The sequence below is a fragment of the Meriones unguiculatus genome, chromosome 2 (assembly GCF_030254825.1).
Source record: "Meriones unguiculatus strain TT.TT164.6M chromosome 2, Bangor_MerUng_6.1, whole genome shotgun sequence".
NCBI classification, from domain to species: Eukaryota; Metazoa; Chordata; class Mammalia; order Rodentia; family Muridae; genus Meriones; species Meriones unguiculatus.
This window is the reverse complement of record NC_083350.1, coordinates 159,178,239-159,199,924: the sequence shown is the minus strand read 5'-3', so window position 1 is coordinate 159,199,924 and position 21,686 is coordinate 159,178,239. Positions and strand designations below refer to the sequence as shown.

The 21,686-nt window shown below is 42.5% G+C and overlaps 1 protein-coding gene across 1 annotated transcript in view; it reads right to left on the bottom strand.

The window, feature by feature from the left end:
- The window catches only part of Foxo1 (forkhead box O1), a 69,710-nt gene that overhangs the window by 5,798 nt on the left and 42,226 nt on the right, over positions 1-21,686 (bottom strand). The gene's annotated exons all lie outside the window — the stretch shown is intronic.

Below are 21,686 nucleotides of genomic sequence, written 5' to 3'. Positions count from 1 at the left end.
ACTGGATTTATAGATGTGTGCTGCCACATGGGTGCTGGATTTGAACCTGGGTCCTCTGTAAGAGCAGCCAGTGCTCTTAACTGCAGCGCCATCTCCTCAGCTCCTATAAGTATTTTTTTTACACATGCATACATACATTTTTTTTTTCATACAGCTATATCTCTTGTAGAGTTTTGACCCTGTCTCAAAAACAAAGCCCTTTCCATTTTTTTTTTTTTCAGGTGAAATAAATCACCATTTCCACAAAATGAGACATTCTATGTCACTGGCCCACAGGATCACAGAAAAGGGATGAAGCAGCATCAATCCCCTACTCAGGAACAATCCGGGCTCCCCATCTCCCAAACCCCAAGCATTATGCAGCATTATTGATTTGTAATCTCAGCAAGTGGGAAGAAAAGGCAGGATTGTTAGTCTGAGGCCAATTTGAGCTAAAATAGACAAACAAATCAACAAATAGAACCCCCATAGTTACAACCTAAATTCAATTTGTATCAGGCCAAAACCAAAAACAAACCAGCAAACCAAACCAAAAAAAAAAAAAAAAAAACCCAAAAGAAACAAACAGAAAAACCTGGTTTTTCTTTAAGAAAGTTAACTTGCCATAAAATGCAACATTTAAATTCAAGAACTCAGTAAAGGAGAGTGCACTCTGTCTGGAGAGAGAACTAAGTTATGCTCTTATGCTCCTTCACTGAGAACAGACCCACAGCAACCGTGTGCAAACTGCAACTGTATGGGCCAGTCCCTTACTCCTTAAAACAAGGAAACCCCAGTGCTATTTCTGACATTTGGGGGAGCCTGGGGTACAAATCTGGGAATGTGAAAAACACTTCAGCCAAGAAGGCACCTTGTCTTAGACTTTCTGGCTCAGCACAGTTGCTACCTATTCATCCAGCAGCTCTGCAGGGACCTAATGCAAGTCTAGGAACAGTATTCCGGCTAGCTCATAATCCTCAGAGCAGAGCTATGCACATGGCTCCTCCACTTTTTGGCCTTCTCTGCCAACTGAGTGCAAGGCTTAGTTAGCTGCCCAAATACTCGGTGGCCCCTCTTGGACCACAAACAGACTCTAGCTAGATTTGTGGTCACCCAAGGAGGCAGCCACAATGCCCACATCCTCACGTTGTTGACAAGGAATGAAGGTGCTCAGAGCGCCAACCACTGTACCAGAGCAGACTAACACAGGGTCAGACTTCCACATGACCCTGAGCATTCATGTCTTTTCTCAACAAGGGACGGAAAACAATGTGAGTGTAGTGGTAATCTCACTTTCTAAAAAGAAACAAAAGTCTGAGAGACCCAAGAGAACCTAGAAACCCACATCTAAAAATGCACTGTGTGCTGCATTCTGCCCAGGACTGCAACACAACAGCTATGTGTCAAGTCCCTTGCCAGGGCGCATGGTGAGGGCGGATCAGACATGGCCCAACAGGCGCTTTCTGGTTGGATGCCAGGCAGGTATGTGGGTATGTGGCACTGCTAAGTCTCTCTTACTTACAATCTATCTCAACTCTAGGCATGTTAACTCCAAATATTTCCCGAAGAGGTTAAACACACTTCTTTTGCGTTGTATCTCAATATTGTATCCCGTATTTTCGAAACCTGCTGTCCCCATTTCCCTGCCACCCCCATGACCCAGAGCTACAGCTTTGGTTGCCATGTCTACCAACATTCCTCCTTAAAAGCTGAAGCCTGTCTGGGATGGGCTGGAGACCAGGCAGCCCTGTAACTGCATTCTGCAATGACATGTACATGCTGGAAGTCTGGGCATTTGCACAATATTCCATCATGACAATTTTGTTCTTTGAACACAATAGACACAGAGATAAGCTCTGATAAAAGCTCGAGAAGAGAGGAAGCTTGACTCCTGTCCTGTCACATTCATTTAATAATGAAGGGAGTCTGGGGGAGGAGATCTTCCCAGAGATCAGTTTCCTGGCTGTCTGAAACAGGGGAAGGGGTGCAGTTCTTAAGCTCAACATGGCAAGTACTGATGGGGGAGGGGCATTTTCAACAGGGCTGAAAAAGGCAGAATAATGAAATCTTTGAATAAGTTTATAAACAGTTCACTACTTCAGGGTTAGTAGCTACTAACTTCATGGGCTTCTTTTTCTTTTCTTTTTTTTTTTTTTTGCCACAGCAATCCTTTACTTATCAAAATATCACACTACATATTTTTCTGAGGACATTTCAGGTCACTCTGAGTAACAGAGCTGTATGCTTACTTTGCCAACAATTTACCCGACCCCCCCCAACAGGAAAAAGTTTGCTGTGCAGGGCTTGTTACATAAATTCCTGTTTTTCATGCAGCCAGGGGACACTAAAGAAGGGGCAGCAGGGTTGGGAGGTGCCATGTCCACATTCTCTGCCAAGAGCTGCCTGCAACTGTGAGCTCCGAGACACTGTGCTTCGCCACTGTCTCCCAACAGCATGGCCAGAAACCACGGTTTGCACTACTGCAAGAATTCACGTTATTTACTGGAAACAGCAACTGGTTTCTCAACACACATATTGTCTCAGGACCAAATTCAAGTCCCTCAGTCAGTTTTCCACAGTATTTGCTGGCCAGAGCAGAGTTGCTCCAATGACTGTAGTTAGGCATCCCCTGTGGGACTGTTCTGACTGAGATCTACTGTCCTATGGTGGAAAAAGCTAGGCAGTAGGAGAAGGGGTCCCTGGAGACAGAGGCTGGGTCATTTTGTTCCCTGTTATCCCAACCAAACGCTCTTATCCTGCAGTCTAAAGCACCCAGCAGGCAGTCACTTAAGTACAGAAAAAAAAAATCTTTAACTCCTGTACTTATTTTGAAGTTATAAACCTCACAAAAAAATCTATGTCCAACAATGTGCTTACAGAATGCACACAATACATCTGAACTGCATAAACAACTGAAACCCTGTCAAAAAGGGCATGCCACTTAAAAACAAAACATTGAGAGACCACTCACCCGTCACAGCAGACTTCTAGGAATGCTCAATCTCCAATAAAGATCAGAGGTGAGTGAGTTAAACCTAGAAAAGCTCTCACAGCCCAGTCTGTGCTGAGAAAACTGCTCTGCCCTCTGAGTACTAGTTTCAGCCGCTATCACTCCTGGAGGATCTGGTGCTTCCTAGGCATCTCTCTTTACCCCAATTTCCAACCCCCTGGCTCGCAGCATCTTGGTGTCTAACTGGAGCCACACTTGAGCTTGTTTTTCAGACTATGTGAAGGCCATTACCTGCTAGTCAGGGTCTTTTTACATTTCTTATTTCTTTCTATTTTTCTACTCTAAGTATACCCTTGGTCTTTCTTTTCAACCAAGAATAACCAAGAATAAATAATACATTTACGCTGAATGCATCTGGCTCATGAAATCCTGGCCTGTGTATTTTACACATGGCTCTTACTTTATAGTTGACTGCTGTAGCTAAATCTCCTATTCTACTCTGTAACAACCCTACAGGAAGGACTACATAGAGTCACATGTTATTGGCTCCACTTTAACAATGGGGAAACTCAAGGCAAGGCTTTGTGACTGGTGACTTTACAACACTGCTGCAAGTTGAGAAAAATTACCTTTTAGTATCCACTTGTATCAAGAATCAAAACAACACACTAAATTTATATGAATATACCTGGGGGGAGGAGTAGAAATAATTCCACTTACTACTTTACAAAACCCATGTTCTACCTTAATGGCTAATAAATGTACACAACATGAATCGCTTCTCTTCTTTATGACAGAAAGCACAGCAGCTGAGTTTCAGGTGTGCACTGTCCCAGGGAAAGCCTGCATAAAGAGACTACGGGGACTCACAAAACACGAAATGGGCCCCAGAGACCTTCAGCTCCCAAGCTGCCACCTGACTGCATGGAGGTGCAGATAACCAACACAAAGAACATCTCATGTTTAGACCACACATATGACTAGAAAGTTCCTGGTTGTAGAAATTCTGGAAATTCCTTCAAAAGTGTTGACAAACTAGATGTTTCCAAAGTGTTAACTTGTAGACTTTCTCGCTGTGAACGACTGTTCCAGATACCCAGAGTATCGATCCCCTCCTCCTGCTTCCCTTCTTACACTGTCTCTTCCTACACTTTCCCAACTCAAAACAAACTAAAGATTAAAGTAGCAAAAATCACTATTCAATAGAGTTCCCATTTGAACTACTAAGAAAATGACTGAAAATAGTCCACTGTGCTGGTAAATGAGAAATTATGTGGCACTTACTCAACAGCCTGTAGGTGTGCGATTAGAGAAGTTGCCAATAGTATGCACAGATTTTGACTTAAAAACATGATGTAACAGAAGACTTGCTGTGGACAGTTATTTCATGCCTGCCCATAGACGTTTTTATTCTCCAGAGCCCTACCTTCACCTGAATACCCCTTAAACCACTATCCGCCTACAAATAAGGTCTTGGCACTTCTCTGCTGATCCCAGAAGGTTAGACTCATGGTCCTAAAAGCTCTAACACACAGCAAGTCACCTATGTACACTCTCAGACACGACCCTTCTAGGCCATCCAACATGGCATGGTAGATTACCAAACTGCGGTGGATTCATATTTTGCTCTGAAGTACTTTATCCTACTCAGATCATTCCTGAGTAAAGAAAACTACTGAAGTCTTCCACTGGGCACAGCATGTGGGAGATGCAGCTGTCGTGTAAAATAGCAGCAGAAAGACAGAGGCAAGGGGACTCATGGGAAGCCGCCTGCATTTGGGAGATGCCACAAGAGGTAGAATCAAAGGTGGTGGTCCTGGCATGAGTCAGTGTCTCAGTGAGTGCTGGCTCTTCACATGTCACCAGCCACCACCCTCAGAGGCCTACATGGAGCAGCTTGTGTGGTGTGTGCAAAGGCTTGGATATCACTTGACACAAAGTGAAGGAAATAAAACTGGCTACTTTGTTATAGGAAGTAAAGGAATATATAAACAGGAATTTTTTTAAGCCATCATGAATGGTTCCAACTTGATTAAGTCATTCATCACAGACTTCCTGTTTAACAGGCTTCCTCAGGCTTGTTTCCATGTCCTCATAGCTCAACTCTAATCCTTGTGTTTTTCTCCCTCTTACAAAGATCATACATTTAATTCCAGGAGTTTTTAGTATCTTTTCTTTAGCAGCCTATATCAGAATGCCCACAACACTGCTTCAGGAGAGGGAAGACATGCTGGCTGACAAATGAAAATACAACTATGAAAATGATGCTTTTTCTCAAATACTGATCATTAGGATCACTCTAGAGGTATTGCAGTGGTCTGTTTGGAGTGGAACCCTGCATGAGTGACGTCCTGGCTAGATGTGTATTTTGACATGGGCATGGCCTGTTGACTTCAAGACCAACTGGCCCATGGGAAACTGGCAAAACCTTTCTCTGGAAAAATTCTTTAGACATGGCCTTATTAGATTAAAAGATTAAAACTGTACAGAAGATGTACTGACATAGAAAAGTCAGTGAGACCCAAGATGCTAAAGGAAAAGATGTGACAGAAAATGGCTTGACCCTCCATGTCAACATGGAAAAAAAAGTATGCTTGTATCTCTCCTGAAGGTGTCAAAAGAGCCACGTGGGTCCAGCTTAGAGCCTGATTTCAGCATGAGGAGGGCTATGGTTGGGAACAACTCAACGGTTCTATTTCTGAAATGGCTGCTAATCAACCATACAGGTAAATCTGGTCACGGAAAAAAGCTCACTGGACCTAACATCCTCAGACCACAGCTGCTTTATTATTGTTGTTTGTTTAAATTTTTGGAGACATGGTTTCTCTGTATAGCCCTGGCTGTCCTGGAATCGCTTTGTAGACAAGGCTGGCCTTAAACTCAAAAGAGATCCTTCTGCCTCTGCCTCCCCAAGTGCTGGGATTACAGGTGTGCACCACCATGACAGGCTTGATCACAGCTTTTTAATTCAGCACCTGTTTATAGTAATGATTTCCTTTGTTTTGAGGGGCACTGTTCTAATCACCTGGAGTTCAGGGTGGGCTACAGCCCTGCAATTTAAGTATGATTTAATACAGCACAGCGATTACCAACACGTATGTGTGACAAGAGCTCCTTCAAATAAAAAAGATGGAATTGGGAATTGGTTTGGCTCCATTTCCTGGTTCACTGGACTCAGTAACGGTAGCACATATATAGTCCAATTATAGCAATACTTCCTAAGAAGACAAAAGGCTATGATGAGACTGTTTCAATTGCTAATATTATAAAAGCAATCCTTGATGAGCTTTGGGGCTTTAATCCCTTTAACCATTTGTTTCTGTTGGTACACAGTAGCTGTCAGTTCCTTCTTACCATCTTTAGTGCACAGCACTGAGGGGAACCTGACCTTGACTAAGTGTGAAGATTCATCTTGAACATGTAACAAATAGGAAGGGGTGGTGGTGGCAAGGGGTGTAGGGTGCAGAGGAACCCTGAGTTAGTGAGATCCTGAGCAGTGCATGTTTAGAAACGGGCGCAACCTGTCAAGGACTCCAAGACCAATTGGCCCACGGGAAATTGGCAAAGCCATTACTCATACAGGCCAGGCAGAAGAGAAATGGCAAAACTTTTCTTGGAAGTCTGAGTCTTTATGAACTAACAATGGTCAGTATGTGCAAAGACCAGCAACTGTGGCTTCCTGCTTCCAGGGAGAGAGACATTCAAAGAGACATAGACACAAAGACACACACACAGAGTCTAGAGAAAGAGACAGACAGAAAAAGGGGGGAAGAGAGATGGAGCATGTTTGAGTTTGTGTGTGTGGGCTGACAGAGACCTCCTATGAAGACTAGTTAACCCTTCCATCCCCTGTGCTATACCTAATCAATGTCCTGAAGTTCCAGGTTGCCTGGCTGTGGTAAAATTAGAGAACCCCACCTGATCCCAGCGTCACTGCTCATGGGTTCTGGGACCCAAGCTGTGCAGGAGAACAAACCTTAGGAACCCTAAGCACACTGAAGGGATGAAGAGTTCAGAACATACAAAGACTTGCAGGACAAATGTTTGGTGAGAAGGTAAATTACAAATGGGTGGGTTTGTACTATTAAGGAAAAAAGATGGAAAGGTGCGACAACCTTAAAAAGCAGGGAGAAGCTTGGAGAGAACAAACAGACACCCGTGGCTCACTAGCTCTTTAGCCAACAGACTTATTTCAGACCAACACCTCATTCAGTATATAAGGAAAGGTGCCCAGGAGTTTTTTTTTTTTCAAATGTGCTGATGTGCTGAATGATATTAATTCTGACAAGTTTTTACTTCTTAGAAGGTAGTAATTTTTAAAAAGAGGTGTTTCCCCTCACCATAAAAAAAATTTAACTGTGTCCCATAGGAAAGCCTTTTATCAGAGGAAACTAGTTTTGTGGAAGAACAAAACTTTTAATATTCAAGTGTGACACTCCTGTGATGTGCTTTGTCTACTAGCAGAAATGAAATACTAAGTTGGGGAGATGGCTCAGTGGGTAAAGTGCTTAATCTAAGTATAAGGATATGAGTTTGAATCCCCAGAGCCCACACACAGTTGCACATGACAACCCAGTGCTCCTATGGGAAGACGGGAAACAGAGACAAAGGAAGCCCTCAGGCTTGCGGACCTGCTAGCCTAGCCAAGGGCAGCAGAGCACAAAAGGAGAGCCTTTTTTGTCTCAACAAGAGCCAATGTTCAAGCTTGGGCTCGACTGCCGCAAGCACACCTTGATAGGTACACAGCACACTCTGAGGCTTAGAAGAGAAAGAGAAATGAAGTGCCCCAAAGACAAGTCTCAAAACCTAGGTGAAGGCGGAAATAAGTAGCTCTTTTAGAGGCATCTACCCCTTTAGTCCAACTACCAGGCACTTATCTTAATCACTGTCCTCCTAACACTTCTGTTAGCCTGAGACTGGAGAACAACTGCTTGATACTCTATAGGCTGGCCTAAATGCCACAAAATCCAACAAGGCCTGATAAAGTGTTAACCCCAGTTAATAAGGTCCCCGTGGTAGATACAGCTAAAATCTTAGTCTCTCCTAGCCTACCACTGTTATTTTTAAAGGAATGTGTGGGCTTACAAATGTTTCAAAAGGAAACTTGCTCTCTTGGGATTAATTCCCCTTTCTTCCACCATGCAGGTGTCTCTCAGAGCACTTCAGCCTCAGGGAGGCAAAGATACCAAGCCTACAGCAGTCAAGCATAATTCCCTGACTCCGGTGACCTAAGGTGTCATCCTTTCCAAGCAGCTGTTCACTTTCTTATGTGTGCGCGGGAGTTCTGCCTGTATTCCTTTCCCATTGCCCAGAGGCCAGAAGAAGGTGGCGGCCTGCTGGAACTAACCAGTAAGTGCGATGATGCCCTGTGTGCTGTGAACAGAACCCAGGTCCTCTGTCAGAGCAGCAAGTGCCCCCAAACACTGAGCCGTCTCTCTACTGCTCACAATACAACCCTTTTCTTCTGCGGATGGCAAGTAGCTGTTTTAAACACACAGGGCCCCACTGCAGGAGAATATTAAGAGGAATCTCATTTGCCACTAAAGCAATTCTGCTGTTTCCTAATGAAAATCTTGTCTATTTTATAGGCCATACCATTTTTCCCCTACTCTAAAGTGGTTGTATAAACACACAGCATTAAAATCTAATTAATTATTTTATCTATTTGGCTACAAGAATTAAAAAACAAAAACAAAATAAAAATCTAAACCAAGTAGCACATGAGAACCCACTTTCTTCCAATATAACTTGAATGGGGCATTAAAAGGAAGCACAGCGTAAAGGCGTAGCTCACTCTTAAGGTTTTTAGAAAGTTTAAAGCCTAAAGTAAACTTTGTCAGAGTTGCCGCAGTGGTCTCATTTATGCTGCTCATGCATTACTTCAGAGGTGTGTGCCCCAGATTATTTACTAAGCTGGTTAAGAACTCGGTGAATATAAATTTAGCCACTGAAGCTCTAACAGATTAAACAATACTTCATTCACAGAATGTCCTGTCTAGAATTTTATCCTAAATATTCTGTTGTCTGGAAGAATCCGAGGAAGAACGAATGCTTCAGACACAAAGTCTGCTCACTAAGAACTGGCCAAACTGCTGTTTCTTTCTTAATTTTTTTTCCTGTTTTGGAACCCTAATACGATAATATTCATTACAAAAAGCATAACAAATTTCAAGTATAATGTTAAATCGTGAATTCTTTGTAACGAAATGTTTTCCTATGAATGGTATAGAGAACCTTGCCCTTAGCTTTATTTTGGCAACAATACCTCATGCTTGGTAAGTGGTCACTGCTGGGGACTGCCTTCATTCAGAATTCCTAAAGTTTTGCTTCCAATCAATTAAATACCAAAATAACTCATCGGTTCACCCAATATTAGCAAAACTATCTCTGCCCAGGTCTGTCCCAAAGAAAAGGCCCTACTACCACCATGTGCCTAAGCCAGGGGGGGGTGTTCCCAGACTTCCCACTGACATCAAGGCCATGAGGTCAACAGCCCCATCCTTCACACCTCTTCCTAGACAGGTTCTCTGGAGCTGATGCTTCCTTTGTACGGCCATATGCAAACAAGTATTTCCACAATGGCCTTTCTATTAAGGTTCTCGAAGGCTGACAAGTCCCAAGACCCCCTTAAGTTTTCTGGTACCCACCCTGAAAGCCATGCCTCCTGTTTCTGCCCCACAGTCAGCAACTGAGCTGTGAGCTGCATTCGGAGAACATAAAAGGAGCAACAAGGGCGTCCAGCTTAGAGCTGTTCTCAGGTGAGGCACAGCAGTTCCAGAGGAAGTAGGGAGTGCTTCTTCACCCAGGATTGTTCCTAAGGTAGGCAGCCCAGAGAGACACCTGGCACAGTACGCACTAGGACAGATCCAGATGACCCAGGGCTATAAATTCCTTAGGCTCTAAGAAAAGAGGGAAAGTCAGAGGGGAAGAAAAGGCCTCTGATCTATCTGAAGTCCTGCATAAGAGGCCCTGGAAACCTTAACCCTGGGGCAGTTTTTCTTATATTTGACCTCTGACTTTAACATTGTAGCTTGAAAGTGAATACTGCCTGGCATAGTGGCACATGCCTTTAATCCCAGCACTCAGGGGTCAGGGGCAGGTGGATCTCCGAAAAGCCAGTCTGGTCTACAGAGCAAGTTTCAGAACAGCCAAGGCTACACAGAGAAACCCTGTCTTGAAGAAAAAACAAACAACAAAAAGAAAAAGCGAGCACTATAATCAGGAATTAAGAGCACAAGATTATGGACTGTCACTGTGCACACCAACTGCACTCCAAGGCGCCACGCACAGGGATGGTTGGGCGACACAAGATGGACTCCACATTTTTTTTCCTTTCATGTACTTTTTGTTTTGTTATAGTTCTTATTGATTTTCCTTGGTGTTGATCTTTTATTTATTAATAAACTATCAAAGTTTTAATAAAGTTTCAAACTTTGTTCTGCTTTTAGTAACTCACTGGAGATCTGCTTAAGCAAAGACTCTGTTTTCAGCAACAGCAGTCTCTAAATCCTCAGGTCTGCTTTTTTAGATTTTTCTATATACATGATGGCTATGTGCACATGTGTATGTACCATAAACTGCGGCACATATAGCTTATATAAATTAAGAAAAAAAAACATGAACTTGGGTGGGTAGGGAGATAGAATCTACAAAGGACTGAAGGAGAGAAGAGCATGATCAAAACACATAAAAAAAACTTTTTCTGAGCATGGTAGCACACACTTTTGATCCTCGTACTCAGGAGGCAGAGGCAGGTGGATCTCTGTGAGTCTGAGGCCAGCCTGTTCTACAAAGTGAGTCCAGGACAGCCAGCGTGAGATCCTGTCTAAAACAATAAACAAACAAACAAACAAGCAAATAAATAAATAAATAAATAAAACAAATGAGTACAAGATTCATCTTACAAAGCTCTGACGAGAAGAACCTCACACTGGCGCTGGGGAGATAGAACAGCTGGTAAAGCATGCATCTTGGGAGCACCGAGGACCTGAAATCCATGTATCTCCAACACTGGGGAGGTGGAGACAGGAGGACCCCTGGGATATGGTTGGCTGGTCAGCAAGTAAGTATACCTTAATTGGCAATTCTAGTCCAGTAAAAGATCCTGTCTCAAAAGATGTCAGTCAACGGCATTTCTGAGGATGACTCACGTATCCACCACTTTACCCTCAACACGCACACACTTAAAAATAAATCTTCACAGCTGCCTTTAAAAATTAAGATAACATTCTCAGGAAGGTGTTGATCTCTGAAGGCACACTGGTTATACCCATGGCTTTTTTCTTGGGGGAAGAGTGGTTCTATACAGTTAGCACCACCTTTAAACTCACAGACTAACCTGCAGAGGAAGAACAAGCAAAGGGCCAGATGAATCACTTCTCAGGATGAATCCAGCCAGTGGCAAATGAGCATGCTCCAGTCTGATTAGCAGTGTATACTTGGAAGTTTTTCTTGCTGTTTTACTCCCTATCGCCCAGCGTTAATGCTCTGAATTAATCTGAGTAACTGCCACGGTGGCTAGCATCTACTAAACGGTATGGTGTTGTGTGTGTGTTAACTTAAGAAACTACAGTTTTATAGAAAACCGTTTTGTTCCTTGAGACATTTCACAGTCTTCTTGACTTTGAACAATTAAATAAAAGAAAAAAGAAAAAACCCAACTCATGTTTTTGCGTTCTCACCTGCCCTAACTCCAGACAAGGAGCATTAGCTGGAATACACGAAGCTGTTTCAAAGGCATTTGGAAGATGGAGTATATCCAGGCCAGATGGTGAGCTTGAGCTGAAAGCCTCACAACTGACCAAGTTCCTTACCCGAAGGACACTGACCTAGGGACTAAGAAGCCTCAGTATTCTGTGGTCCTTGCTGGTAGAAATGAGAGAATGGTGCCTATTGGTTTCGAAGAACGAAGAGAACCCAGTCAATGCAAGTCATGTTAGACTGTTCAGTGTGAAGCAATTCCTACAGTCATGTGCGTCCCCAAACACCAGAAACTAAGTTACTAAGTTAACATCAGTGTCTTTAACAGAAACACGGGCCAAATCTCTTCTACCTCTTTAAATGCCTGAGTCAAAGCGCTTAACTGAGATGAAGGAAAGTAAGTCAGATATGGGAAATAACAGGAGGAAAAGACAGCAGGCAATTGGCTGAAAAGAAAAGATGATAGGAAAAGAATCTTAAGACATATAGCACAAATAACAAAACAGCCATAGCTGTCACAATATTCAGACAAAGAAATGCTATTACGAGCCATGTGATGGGTTCTGGAGTCATGAGAATTCCATCTAGAAGAAAAGGAACCCACATACAGGCTTTCCCCGTCAATGACAAGTAGAACACAAATGGGCAAAATATAGCTTCTAGCACAGTAAAGTTTCCATACATCTTACAGTGAGTATCATCCATGACATCCCTACTACATACCATTTATTGTAAGAAAATAAATTAAATTCTGTCTTACAAATATTCAAGAATTGCTCAGTCAATTATTTATGATTATTTAGTATTACTTAAAATTATCTTTAAAATGTTTTAAAATTATATTTGCATATGTATATCTCTGGCACATGCTTGCTTAAGCATGGGGAGGTCAACCCGTCAGGTTTCTCCTACCAATATGTGGATCTTGAAAATCTAACTCTTGTCAGACAAGGTGGCAGGTGCCTTTAACTCACTGAGCCATGTCCTCAGCCCAAATATATATTCACTCTTTGCCATCTGCATAGATGTAAATTGATCACATTCACTCTTCCCACTCCCCCACATTCCCTAGTATACCGCTCTCCCATCTTACAAATGACACTGCCTCTGGATAGTCAATGCACTGAGAATTTCACTACTTTATTTCTGTGTACACTACTTGTTCTGATGTTGTGAAAGCAATAATTCTTGTATAACTTTCATAGACAGAATAGTCTATTGTAGCAGGAAACAAAAAAAACCTTTCCTCAATAATGTTCACAGAAACAGAGTTCCTAGCAAACAGAACAAGCTGGTGAAACACGCATGAATTTGTACATGCATAAAAACAAATATAAATATATCCATGTGTTATCAAGCAAAAAGCTGTATTTTGCAACCTCTATCATAAGCTTTTTACTTCCTAAGAGACAACAGGTATTCCTGGAGTTGGAAAGAATTTTATAGCTTGAGTAGATACAACTTCTTTTCCTACACGTGCCAGATAAAACTGAGACCTGGATGAGTGGTGGCACCTCTCCAAGCTTCCATCTCCCTGTTTGCAAAATGAGACGATCTTACAAAGCACTTACAAGTATTAATTAGACAGTACTGGTGCAAAGTTTCAAACCAGAGTTTAGCCCCTACCTCGGTAAGGCAATGTCTGCTCACTTCATGTCCCCTCCTTGTTCACATTAGAGGAGAACCCAGTTCCGGCACACAGTCCACACAGAACACACATAGGGCCCTTGTTCTCTGTGCTTACGAGGCCAGTACTGACAATAGACAAAAGCTGCAACGAGCAGGAGCCTGACCTCTCAGACGCTCCACAAAGTCCCCAGAGTGCCACTCAGCACACGCCTCACAGAGTTTCACAAAGGCCTTCACTTAGGCCAGGGCACCAATATTTTTTATACTATTACAAGAGAAGACTGGGACAAATTAAAACCCAAAGCCAAATCTACGGATGCTTTCTTGGGGGGCACAGAAAAGAGCACTAGCCTTTCTGGGCGATGTATCAGATGCCAGAGCATGCTACAGTGTCACTAGACCTCATGGGCTGGGATCCCTTTCCTGCAGGACCCTAAAGAGAACACTTCCAAGTCTCACAGTGTATACAGCCTTCCCACTTACAGCTGAGACACAAACCTCAACCTCCAAGAGACACAAGAACTTGCAGGGGCTACCCGTATACAATAGCATAAATTTGTGTTCGGACCGGAAAACCAGCTGTTCCTTGATCAGTCATCCTTTTATCACCAACAGAGCTTTAATTAGCCCCATCTGCTTCCTGTGTGATGCTACATAGCTTAACTTTCACCTGTCTAAAGTGCAGCAACTACACTCACTGTAAACAGAAACAATTTTCCTCATGAGTTACAATTATCATTAAATAATAGTGGACTATTCAACTAATAATTCCCCATAAATAAGTGTTAATGTTCTATACTAAAAATGCAACAACTCTCCCACCTGCTTCTTGCATCTCAGATTCCACTTCCAAAGCCACCCTCCACCTCCGCCTCCTTATGAAAGGTTTAAGCTGTATGGCTTTGATTTCCTGCTTTGAATGTTGAATATGGGACCAAGTCATGTCCACGGACAAATTTCAAAAACATAATGCTGGTATTTTTTTTTTTAAAGAAAATTGAATTATTGAATGAGATTTTATTAAACAGCATCTTTGTGAATTTAAAAAGTTCGGGCAGTTTTACACAGGACTTATTAGCTCATCTGTCAGCAAAGCCCTGGCACAGGCTTCAGAAAGCATCCCCAGGACCTGCTCTGGACTTAATGGCTGCCTCTACCTTGGGTAGGAAGGTTCTTAGAGGAAGACCAATGGTTATTTGTCAGAACTTGTGGGTACTAATTGTATAAGCCTATGAGCCCTTCTGGGTGTTCTGAATATTTTACAAGGCTGCAGGCCGGAACTCTAGCTGCTCCTATTACTTTGTGAAGCTGACACAGGCAAAAGCCTGAGGAGCAGCACTACATAAGCTTGAAGGGCATTCCCCAAGATTGTAATATCACTACAAAACTCATTCTGCAAAAGCCTGACTGGCATCCGACATAGTTAGTACCTAAAACATAAATGCCATTCAACACAGGCCTCACTAAGTCTGACCCTTAACCCATTTCCTCATCAGAAGAGTTTCTCCTCCCACTATTTGTAAACTCAACAATCCAGCACAACAAACCAAATTTCCTTTTCCTCACCTTGAAAGTGAGTGGTTACTGGTTGGAAAGCTTTAGAAACAAACATTTTGATACTAGGATTCACGTGGTGTGAAGTGAGCCTGGAATCTATACTAACCATCCATCAGGTTTGGGAATGTTTAGACCTGTGTCATGTCCAATATTCTTTTCAGCTCAACCATTCCATATGGACTGTGCTTGAACAAGAAGAGGGTGAAACTCCAGGAGCAATCACATGGCTGTCCACCCTGAGAAACACAAGGTTAGCAGTACTACTGGTAACTGGCAATTTACTAGACGTTTAAGAAAGGATATCCTCAAAACATAATCACAAAGACATGGAAGGAAGCCAGTTAAATCTGAAGGCATCATTGTTCTTCAGAAAGAAAGCTAGAAGCAGCATTAATGAATGTGGAATGTCAACCTCACCTTTCAATTTCCTGGAATTTTCTTCCCCCGCTTTCCCTTTTAATATGCAGTGTTTCCTTTCCACGCACTGAGCTAACTTCACAATAGAGTCTGAAAAGATGTGCCTTATATCAACAAGCAAAAGTTAGACCTTGCCTGTGTGGGAGAAAGCTGGCTAGGGCCAGTCCTACTCCAGCCAATCACATCAGCACACATTGCAATAATTCAGAAAAAGGTTAAGGAGGAGGGAAAAAAAAATCAAACACTAACATCAACACCAAAACTTCTTTACATTTCTGAAAATCCAGTCAACTTTAGGTTATGGGTTAATTCACATTTGAGGAAATGAAAAGTGGAAGTAACTTTCATAAGGTGAAAGCTTCTGCAGATAGGTGGCTATGAGGTCCCTTGGGGTCAGGGGACCCTATAGCTGCCCACCTTCAACGGCTGAATATATTTAAATGTCTAGGCTGTCACTCGGGACAAAACTTGTCTTTCAGAGATGTTTAGTTCACTGTGTATTTATTCACTGTGTAGTTCCACGTTTGAGACTGAATTTAACGACTATTAACTCCCTAAACCTTTCAATGTGTCTTTGAGGAGACTGTGAACTAACTCCCTTCTCATTTCTATCCTGGGACGAGTCTTCCATATATGGAGATGCATTTACCTCTCTTCTGACTTCAGGGCTGTTGCCAAGACTTGAAGGTCTTAGAAAAATGTGGGCTGCCCCTGGTTAAAACTCTAGCTCACAACCCATAAAGTAGCAAAAATCAACTGAGAGAGTCGGGGCCAGCAACTTTTTATAAGAATGAAAGCAGAGCAACTACCTTTCCCATTAATGGATAAGTATAACCCTCTTCTGTAAGGCCCTGGCGTCTTGTGTGTAATGTACCGAGTCGTACTGTATGTGCAGGTTGGGAAGAAAGTAAAGCAGCCACAAACAGAAGGAAACATGCTACTTCCTACAGGATACACCTTCTCCCTCTAAACGGCTTCGCGGCAAAGGCCCAGATAACATGGTGGCAGAACTTCAGGCCCACAATTTCTAGAGAGGCCCCAGCATATCCAGCAATCACCCGCTCTCTACAGGTGCTATGCAAAACTCTGCCAAGGTGTTTGTCACACTCCATGAAGTTGTAACCCAGGGCCTGGGACACTAAAGGATACCAGCAGAGAGCAGTTGTGTAACATCACATTTGACAATTTCTGTCACCAACAGCTATGACTACAATTCAGACATGGTTCATTCCTCACACCCATGCAGGAGCTCTGCCTCCAACAGCATGTGTTAGTGTGTTAAAAGGGTGAGAGCACAGACTGTGGCACACAGAACCCATGACTGACTGTTAACCCTGGTGGCTTTAAGGAGAGCAGAGAGTCATGCTCGTGCTCCATGATGGGATGCAGAGAAGGAGTGCCTGCCGGCAGACCTTGGAACATGTCCTTTGGACTTTCGGCCTCCCAAACTGTGAGCTCACCTGTTTCTTTCTACACTAGCCAGCCTTGCCGATTTCATTATTTGCAACCTAGAGCCGACTCCTATGGCCAATGATTTCTGAGTGCATTTGTGTTTCCAGAAGAAGGAGTATGACATGTTATACATTTACAGAGTGTACCTTAAAAGAAATACGTCAGCCTTTTTCATCTGTGTAAGCACTACCATTCCTCTCAGTAGGTACAGAACTAACTAATGTGCAGTCAGTACAAGGGAGTGAGGCCTCAGCAAGCACGAAAATTTAGACTATGCTTACAGCTGAGTTAAGGAGAGACACTGAAAAATCCTCTCCTAGAAACACCGCTGTGTGTTTTTAAACTGAAGATTATACTAACAGTTCAGATATTTTTTTTTCTCTGCTATTTTGCTCAGCATATTATAAAACTGAATCTAGGACTGAAATAGCAGATTGCCTCAAGAGCAAATGACAATATTTGTACCAGAAACGTTGGCAACTAGCGGTACAGATGGGTTTTTGCACAACCATCTTCAAACTAGGGCTCTAAGAATAACTCCACCCACTGCACCAATGTTAAACTGATGAAGACAGTCAGAACGGCTTATTAGTCCATACTTTTATCCTACCACCTTGTTTTTCAGAAAGCAAGTGTACCTGCCCAACCTCTGCCTGTAAGGGCTCCAAACAAAGAAATAGTTGAAACCACAGTTAAAAGGTAGGCATTAAAAGGCAGTGGGGGCTTTGATTATACACAGAAGACACAAAATTGACAAGCAAAAATCCTAATTGCCCAAACTGGCTGGAAAAGTTTAACCTTCCACTTCCAAACACAAATACTAAACAAACAAGTAAAACCCCAAATTTTATTTGTCTATCTTCAAAGCTGGACTGAAGTCAATTAAAAGGTACTGTTTTAAGAAAAAAACAGAAACAAAACCCAAAGCCTCCAGAATGGAGAGAAGCCGGTGTTGCCGTCACTATCCTAAGAATGGCTGAAGGCAGTCCTGTCTCTTCCGAAGCTGAAGAGCCACTTTCCCTAATGGCAGCAGTTGTCTATCTTGTAGCAGAGCTGCATGGGTTCCTACTCTTGCCGACTGAGATGTAAAGCTCTTCCTCCATTCCTTCGCAATTTCTACCAAATGCTCTGGAAATGGAACACAAATCTTTATTTAGAGACACTTACTACACATCTATCCAATCGATGTGCTGTCTCCAGCAGTCACAGTGCCTTTACCTCATCTCTAAACTGAATTTAGGTGAATGAAATGGGTTGCAGCCTTAGTGAGACTTCAGGTTCACTCTCCAGGGCAAGCTATAGGGATCGCCATAGGGCATCCATTGGAATAAAACCCAAAAAGTAGTAGAGATTATTTTCACACTATAGGACACAGCGAACACATCAGTAAGATCTGAAGATATTAAACATTAACAACAAAAGGTTCAGCCAAATGAAGCCCTCCACTTAAGTATGTACCCATTTAATCTATAGAAGCTATACGTGGAAAACAACAAAGCTCATTATCCAAATGCTAACTGGGCAAACAAAATACTCTCAACTGCATGCTCAACAAGGCCAGGTGGCTGTAAAGCAGACCTGCCTAACTTACTAGGAAGTCTTGCTTCTCTGCCTGAACCACCAAGAGAATGTCTCAAGTAAAACAACTCATAACCTCATCTCTCTCTCTCCTTCTCTCTCTCTCTCATCCATCAAGTGGAAAAAAAACTGACTAAACTCCCCTTCATAATAATCAAACCTCCCAGAGACTCATACTCCAACCAAGGACTATTCATGGAGATAACCTAGAATCCTGACAATGCAGCCACTTCTGATGAGAACTGATAGACTAAGATCAGAAGGAAGGAGAGGAGGACCTCCCCTATCAGTGGACTTGGGGAGGAGCATACATGCAGAAAGGGGGGGGGGGGGACCAGGAGGGGAGGAGGGAGGGGCTTATGGGGGGATACAAAATGAATAAAGTGTAATTAATAAAAGTTAAAAAAAAAAGAAACAATCAAACCAAAAGCATCTAACAGAATCAAGACGGGGGGAAATTTTTTTTTAGAACACATCTTTAAGCTAACAGGTAACTACACCACTGAAGTGACCAAGAACCAGAGACTGGATGAGTAATGGGCCTAAGGGGAAAATGTATTATTACTCTGTTAGAGAAAAAAAGACTCCTAAGAACATATTGCTGTGCCAATAGATCAGTACCCTCCCTCAGCTTTCATCAGAGAAGCTTCCTCTTGTAGCAGACAGCAATTAACAGAGAAACCACAAGCGAACACTGTGCACAGGCTGAGACTCTGGAGCATTGAGAGACTTGTTTTGTTCTTTAAGATAGGGTCTCTCTATGTGGCTTGCTCTGTAGAACATGGCCTTGAACTCAGCAAGCTGCCTGCATCTACCTCCTGAGTGCTAGAATTAAGGGTGTACCCCACCTTCACCACTCGGTCCTAACTGGAATGTCTTCATCAAACCCCGCCCCTCAAGGTGCAGGGAGCTACAGGAAGATGGGGTGGAAGTGATGGGTAACTCCAGACAGAAGAGGACTGATGCACATATGAACTCACAGACCATGACAGCACACACAAGTTCATGCCAGACAGAATCCCAGCACTGAGAATGGGGAGAGCACATGGGTGGTCCCACTCCATAACCCTAACCAAGAAGAGGTCTGCAATTTGCATCTGCTGGCAAAGTGAAAAGTCAGTTTTCTCCAATGAGGTGTCACCGTGTGTGCTGGAGGGAGAGAGACAGAGAACATAAACCTGGGTGTGTACGGAGGTAGGGAGGAGTAGGAAGGGAAAACATGATCAAAATGTATTGTATTAAAAAAATTTAGTCAGCCATGTCACATGCCTTCAATCCTAGCACTGGGGCGACACAGGCAGGCGGATCTCTGTGAGTTCAAGGCCAGCCTGGTCTACAAGTTCAGGACAGCCAAGGCTACACAGAGAAACCCTGTCTTTAAAAAAAAAAAAAAATCAAACCAAACCAAACCAAACCTAAACAAGAAAAAAAATTTAAATAAAAACAACGAAATAGAAACCATTTAAAGGGACTAGGACGCAATTAAAAAAAAAATCTCCTCTATCTACTTAATCTATTAACCTCAAAGCCCAGTTTTAATCAGAGTAAGCCTTAACCAAATCTTCAGTGATGTCAAGTGGGCACATACGAAGCCTTTCTTGGTAAAACAAAAGATAGGTGTGTCAGTAAGTCAGTAACAAACAGTATCAAAGTACCACTGGTGTCTACTGTCCATAACACAGGTAATAATAATTGATGAATGTATAAACAATGATATATACACATCACAGAATATATTCAGCTATAAAAAGGACAAAGTCCTGGTATTTAAACATGGACAGACCTGAAGTACATTACATTAAGTCAGAACAGATCTACAATCTCTCCTGTACATGCAATGTAAAAATGTTCTCAATAGACCCCAGAAGAGCATTGGTTTTGGAGGTCAATAGGGGCTTAGTCAAAGGGTTTGAAATAATTGGGGTCTACTGTATGGTAGGTTGACAAAACATGAAGACAGTATGCTGAGTATTTCAATAAAAGCTTTTTATAGACCTTGCATGTTTCCACCAAAAAGAATCAATATGTAGAGGGCCAGGGTTTTCCTTCCCTGATTTGAACGTTACACAATGCAAACAAGCACGTGAAAACATTACCTGCTACCATGTAAATGTGTACAGTTTTTCTGTCAATGAAAAACTTAAAAGAATTACAGCAAGAATGCGTATTAAAAGAACCTTCAAATATTTATTCTCATAAACAACTCATAATTTTCATAAACAATATAACCTCAATGTAATGCTTGCCAATTTGAAAGAGACTGGAAAGACCTTCTTTTCCAATTGGGACACAGAAAACTAAAAACCAAACCAAACAAACAAACAAAAACCCAAGTATAGTCTGCATTGTTTTTTGAAGCAATTTAGCTAATTTCTGACTTACTTAAAACTCAAAAGTTGCTAAAAATAAACAGCACACAGTATCAAGTGTACTGTGGAGCAAAGATCTATTTCACAGTTAAACTCAAATATCTGTGTTGTAAAATATTTGGTCTTTGTTATTCTCTCAACATTCAATTTGTAAAAAGGAAACATGTTCTAGTTGGGGTAATTAACCAGGAACGTAAGTCAAATAACGAATGCTGCTACATCCTAACTAAATCACAACAGATTAACAAATCCTTGAGAACAATCTCAAAGCGTCACCGCAGCCTTGTCGGAAGCTGAGAAACAGAAACTGGGCGTTAATGTGTCAGCAGCCCAGCTCCGACAGCTGCTCTGGGTGGGCATGAGCTGCGCAGAAAGAGCTCACACACCTCCGGGGCGGGTCACTGGCGCATGACAAGACATCGCCCAAACCAAAGTGTGTAAGGCCACTCAGGAACCAAGATGTGAGGAAGGAAGTAGTACAGGAGAGTTGCAAAAAGCCTTGCTCTTTCTGTCACACAGTGCAATTAAGAAAAAAAGTTTTACTCAAAGGCTACATACATATCAGAATGACAGCCCCTCCCCTCTCTCTGCCATTAAGGTTCCTACCCTACTCCCCCAAGAACAATTCTGAAACAAGCCTTACGTATACTATTTAAGCTATCATTATTTCAGCAGGGAAGGGCACCTGCTGCCAAGCCTGCCCACAGAAGTTCAACCCTCAGAGCCCACGTGGTAGAAGGAGCACTGCCTCCTCTGATCCCCGCAACTATGCCACGCACAGTGCATACAGTATTAAAGTGTAATAAAATAGTTTCTAAAATGACTGCCAACAGTGACAGAACCCCACAGATGACAACTAAGTGTATTCTTCCATTAAAAGTGAACTGGATTAGACCAGTGGCATCTTGTATCTAAGCCAAATAAAGCAAAAGAGAATGACAGGAACCTACACTGTAGCCAAAACAACACTATCACCTGCTGCTGAGATTCTTGGCTACTTCTCACATGAAGACTCCAGGTAGCTGCTGTCCCCCAACACTTTTCCCCCCAAATGA